The 6,090-nt window shown below is 40.2% G+C and overlaps 1 pseudogene; it reads right to left on the reverse strand.

The window, feature by feature from the left end:
• Positions 1 to 4,945: 4,945 nt before the first annotated feature.
• LOC141519327 (vomeronasal type-1 receptor 1-like) lies at positions 4,946 to 5,791 on the reverse strand (annotated as a pseudogene).
• Between the last annotated feature and the right edge of the window lie 299 nt (positions 5,792 to 6,090).

The raw sequence follows: 6,090 nt of genomic DNA on the forward strand, positions 1-6,090 counted from the left end.
TTAAAGAAGTGAATGCCAAGGAATGTGCAAATTACCAAGTAATTTCACTCATCTCACATGCCAGAGCATTGTGCCTCAATTTTTCAAGCTGGGCTTCAGAACTATGTGAACTAAGAATGACCAGAAGAAGAAGCTGGCTTCAGAATTGGTAGAGAAGTGGAGATCAAATTGCCAACATTTCCTGGAGTATCAAGAAAGTAAATGAGGTTCAGAAACATGTCCTTCTCTGTACCTAATACACTAAAACCTTTGACTGTGGAGATTCCAACCATCTTTGCCTACTCCTGAATGACATGGATGGACCAGATCATCTTACTTATCTCCTGAGGGATGCTGGGTAAGAAGCAACAGGCAGAACTACACAGTGAAAACCAAACATGGAACAACCAATTGGCTTAAGTTTGGGAAAGGATTAAGGCAAGGCGAGATTTATTTATTTGAACCTGACTTTATGGAACTTATATGCAGAGTACATAATTTGAAATGCCAGACCTGGTGAATTTAAAGGAATAATTAAGGTTGCTGGCAGCATTATCAACAATCTCAGATATGCAGATGATGCTAGAGATGGCAGAAAGTGAAAATGAACTAAGATAACTCTTTTTAAAATTGAATATGCGTTATTTCAAATTACATGAAATGATGTTTTACCATGGATTTTTATAAGCTTTTGAGTTCCACATTTTTCTCTCTCCTTCCCTTCCCTATGATAGCATATATACTGATAAAGGTCAATCATGGGGAACACATTTCCATATTAGTCATGATATGAAAGAAGAATCACCAGAAAAGAGAGAAAAAATGAGAAGGAAAAAATCAGTTTTCCAAAGAGAAAATAGTATGATTTGGTCTACATTCAGATGCTATAGCTTTTTCTCTGGATGTGGGTGAATTTTCTCTTCTAAATCTTTTGGAATTGTCTTTCCTCATTGAATGTCTGAGAAGACTTCAGTCTATACTCAGCATGACTTCATGGAAGCAAGTCCTTCCAGGATTTGCTGAAGTTCATCTGCTCATGATTTAAGAAACTCTGGATGAAGGTGAAAGAAGAGACTGTAAAAGCTTGGTTGAACCTAAATATTCACAGAATGAAGATCTTAACAATTGGTCCCATCCCTTCCTGGCAAACAGAGAGTGAAGGAATGGAAGCTGTGACAGGTTTTATATTCTTGGGCTCAAAGATCAGTGAAGTTGGTGTCTTCATGCAGGAAATTAAAAGATGCCTTCTCCTTGGAAGGAAAGCCATGGTTCATCTGGAACAGCCAGCTAAGAAACTAAAGTCACTGACTTGCCATGCCACCAAAAGCTCACATAGCCAGACCTATAGTTCTTTTCCAGTAGCAATGGGTGACTGTGGTAGTTGAATTATAAAGGAAACATAGTCACTAACTTGATTCTTTTGAACTGTGGTGTTTCTTGAGACTTTCGAGAGTCCCTCAGACAGCAAAGACATCAAAACACTGAAAGAAATTAATTCAGACTATTCACTGTAAAGTGCAATATTAAGGTTGAAATTTGAATACTTTCACGAATAATGAGAGGACGTGACTCATTGGAAATGACCCTGATGTTCAGAAAGCTTGAAAGTAGGTATGATGTATGTACCCTCCCCCACACTAATTAAGTGATTCTAGTAGTTCTCTATTTCAAGATCAAATAGAAAATCCTTTGTTTTGGGGCAGCTGGGTAGCACAGTGGATAGAGCACTGGCCCTGGAGTCAGGAGTTCCTGAGTTCAGATCTGGCCTCAGACATTTAGTAATTACCTAGCTGTGTGGCCTTGGGCAAGTCACTTAATCCCATTGCCTTGTGAAAAAAAACTTTAAAAAAAGGAAAATCCTCTGTTTATCATTTAACTTGCTTCATTATCTGTCATAGAAACAATGAACATGAACTGGCACAGTCTTCAAGTGATAATGGAAATAGAAGAAGCTGAGGGGGAAGTTAGACATGACTGAATGACAACAGGAACAACTGAATTTCTCCACTTATTCTACCATCACTTAGTGGCAGACTGTAGAATATCATCAACTCATACTTGAACTTATTACATATAGCAAGAACCTACTGGTGGGGCAGCTTGCCCCATATCTCCCACTAGTCTCATGCATCCTCTATTTAGCTGCCAGGGAGATTTTCCTAAAGCAAAGCATGACCAGTTTTTCTCAAGTTATTTTGTATCATTCCAAGATGATTCCCCACCCTCCATTCAGGCTATTTCAGTGTGTCTCAATCACCTTTGGATTCAAATATAAAGTCCTCTATTTATCATTGAAATCCCATCATGGAAGGGCAGCTAGGTGGTGCAGTGGATAGATTACTAACACTGGAGTCAGGAGTATTTAAGTTCAAATTTGGTCTCAGACACTTAATACTTACCTAGCTGTGTGGCCTTGGGCAAGCCACTTAGCCCCATTTGCCTCGAAAAATAAAAACACCTAAAAAAAAAGGAAAACAAATCCCTTCATGGCCTTCCTTTACAGTCTTCTGCCACCTAATTTGCCACCTCATACTTTTAGCTTGAGTGATATTCGCTTCTTGGTTATTCCTTTCCATGAGATTTTGCCCCTGAAGATTTGAAGTCCTCTCTCTGCTGTCCCCCATGCCTAAAATTGTCTCCCTCCTCATCTCTGCTTGTTTCAAGTTCCATCTCAAAGCCCATTATCTAGAGGTAGCTTTCTCCAGTTCTCCTGCTGCCTTCCTTCTGCTGATCATTTCCACTTCATCCTTTCTCTAACTTGTATAAAGAGGTGTTTTCTTCTTGTCTCCCTCCTTAGACTGTGAGTTGATGGAGAGCAGCCATTGGTTGCCTTTCTTTGTCTTCTCAGTGTCTATCATGTATTGAAGTGCTTCATAAATGATGCCTAGCATTTCTGTCATCCACTTGGAAAGGGGGAAGAAGGAGGGAAGTATTGAGAAACTCATCTTCCACTACCTCTACCAGGATCCTGGAAAAAAATGTATGTTATCTGTATGCTATGACAATTGGCCACTGACTAGTGGTCTTAAACAGAAATCTTGAAAAGAAAATATAAAAAAAACCTGAAAGCAAGATAAAGATCAGTGCTGCAAGTCCTACCAGGTCTGAAAAGTCTCCATTACCTTGAAGAAAGGAATCTGTATAGATTTCTATTTTACTCAATTGGGAGAGCCGCTTCTTTATATTTTGGAATTGGTCTAAAGCATTTTCTAGTTAGATCACAGAATCCTTGTTGCTGATTCTGCTCCAGATCATGTAGGGTCCCCAACCACCCATGGGTTAGTGGGTCAATATGAGGGCCAGCTGGAACAGGTCCTTAGTGGCATGGTTGCTCAGAACTTGTGAGTCCATCAGCCAACTGATGTTGACAATTCAGGATCCTTTGTTGGGAATATTTTATTTTATATTTCCCAGTACAGGCTATGTGAGCTTTTCAACATTCATTTGTGCAGATTTATGCATTATACATTTTTCTACTTCCCTCCTTTACCCACCCATCCCCCCCTTGGAAGGGAACAATCTGTGAAAAGTTGCATAAGCACATCTGTGTCAAACATATGTATTATATACTAGTCATTTTATTTAAGAGAAATTAGGACTAAGGGGAAAGAAAGAAAACCATGAGAAAGGAAGGAAATCATGAGGAAAGTCTGAAAAGTGAATATAGTATATGTTCAATTTCTGGGGGTTTTTTCCCATTGGATATGAATGACCTTGTCCATAACAGGTCTTCCAAGGTTATCTTTCATGTCTGAACTGCTGGGAAAGCTGCATCCATCATCATTGATTAACTCATATTCTTCCTATTAAAGTATACAATATTTTCTTGATTCTGCTCCCTTCACTCAGACTCAGTTCATGTAATTCTTCCCATACTTCTCTAAAGTCTAGTCATTCCTGACTTCTTATGGAACAATAGAACTCCATAACAGACCTATACTATAACATATTCAGCCCCTTCCCAATTAATGGACAACCCCTGAATTTCCAATTCTTTACTGTTACAAAAAGAGCTGCTATAAAATCATTTGAACTTTACACAGGATCTTAATTAGAGAATGTTTGAACTCCCAGGGCTTCTCCTCCCAAATCTGGAGCTCTTTTTAGTAAAGGACAGTCCTCATTGTCCTACAGATCTGACCTGCCATATAGCGTAGGCACAAAATGACTGCTATGAGGCGGGTATAAGAAAGCCCACTCACTCATTTCAGGAAAACCTATCAATCAACGAAGCAACAAGTATATTTTCAGTGGTGACTATATGCCCGGATATTCACTTGGAGCTGGGATTACAATATGAAGAGCAAAACTGTCCTTGTACTGAAGGAATTTCCATTGTAAAGAGGAAACAAAAAGGACTTTCATAAATTCATGCAGCATAAATACAATGTAAATTAATACAAGTAAACCCAAAGCAATTGAATCCAAGGCAGTTTATGAAAGAAGAATGTCTAAGAAAGTGAAAGATTGTTAAAGGCTTCCCATACAGGCAATATCTAAATTTCATCTAAAAAGTGAGAGACCCGATGAATTTCGCTGATGTGAAAGTAGTAGGAAGTAAGGAGTCTTTCTTCAGTATAAAAGCGTGAAGATGGGAGATAGTAGGTGAGGAACAAAGGGAGAAGAGATAAGTGAAATGCAGAGTGTTGGAGCAGAAGGAATATCTGATGATGCTGACTAGAGACTTTGGGATCAGGCAGGGAAGAGCCAATACTAGAAGTGAATAAAAACCTGGAGTCCTAGTGGCCCCAAATCCTTCTTTGGGTTCTCTGTCCCACATAGTGAGGGTTGAGAAAAGTTGACATCTCCTACCACCATAGATCCTGGTTTGACCTATCTACTTGGACAAGGACAGCTCAGTCAGGTCTTTCCAAGGCATCTTCACGAAGGAATCTTGCCCAGATACTACAGAATGACTCACAAGCCCTGATGGTTCTTTGGAGACAGACTATAGACTTGGCCTCTATCAGGGAGCAGAGCAGGACTTGGAGGGTTCAGGGTCCCTATGAATCAACAAAAAGGGGCAATGTGTACTCACAGCCGCTACCCAGGCACCGAATGTATCACATACACTTTGTACAGTGTGAAGCCACAACTGGTACAGTAAGCAGTGGCAAAGATGCTCACCAGCAGCAGGATGGTTTGACTGGCTTCTGTCTCTGGAAATGTCCTTGGAGTCAGAGAACTGCTGTGAATATGATGGACTCTCTGATGATGTCTGTATAGTGAAAATATCATGTCGCTACTGGTGAAGACCATGCATCCTACTAACAACATATCTCAAAGGGAAGGGAAGATGGCAAGCACTTTAAGTGCCCTTTCCCTCTAGCAATAAAAGAGATCCATTCCACCTCTATGGCTGCTGTTGACACTCCTCGATTCTTTTCTATGTATGGAACCCTCATTTCTATGAGCATGTTGAATATCCAGCAGAGGAATCATGATGGTCTAATGAACTTTGGAAATATGACTTTGAATTTCGCCAAGCTACAATGGCAGGGACTGATGGTGACCACCTGGAAAGCACTCAGGAGGCAGGTGGTAGAGATGGAATGTCTTCAGGTAACACAATGAAGGTAAAATACCATTTTACAACCTGCATTTCCCAGGAAATATCCTTTCTCTAAATGGAAGAGTGCCAGTGGGCATCCCTGGGAGAGGAGCACTATGGCATTAGACAACATAAGTTGGTCCATCATGGGTTCCACTGGTCTTGACCTGTGGCTGCTGAACAAAGGGAAGCCATAACAGCAGAGAAAGCAATTCCAATTTGAGAAAATAAAATCCCCACTACTCTGTTATATAGGTGCATGCTCTTGGAGTGTTAAGTAGGCATAGATGGAAATACCATGGAAGAAGAAATAAAAGATCATTCCAAAATCTTTCATGGTGAATGAAATGAAGACCCCTAGTTCACCTGTGAGGATACTGAAGGAGGAATGATGAATTGTTAGCTGGTGGCCAATTGCCTTCAGAATTCCCTAAGTTCATATCACACGCTCATGTGTATACATGAGCATACACAGAATCATACCCTTTCTCCCAAGCACCAAATCTCAAACACTTGCATATTCATATCACCATTTCCTCTAGGTGGGCTATCCAAATATC

This window comes from Macrotis lagotis, chromosome 3 (assembly GCF_037893015.1).
Source record: "Macrotis lagotis isolate mMagLag1 chromosome 3, bilby.v1.9.chrom.fasta, whole genome shotgun sequence".
Lineage (NCBI taxonomy): Eukaryota > Metazoa > Chordata > Mammalia > Peramelemorphia > Peramelidae > Macrotis > Macrotis lagotis.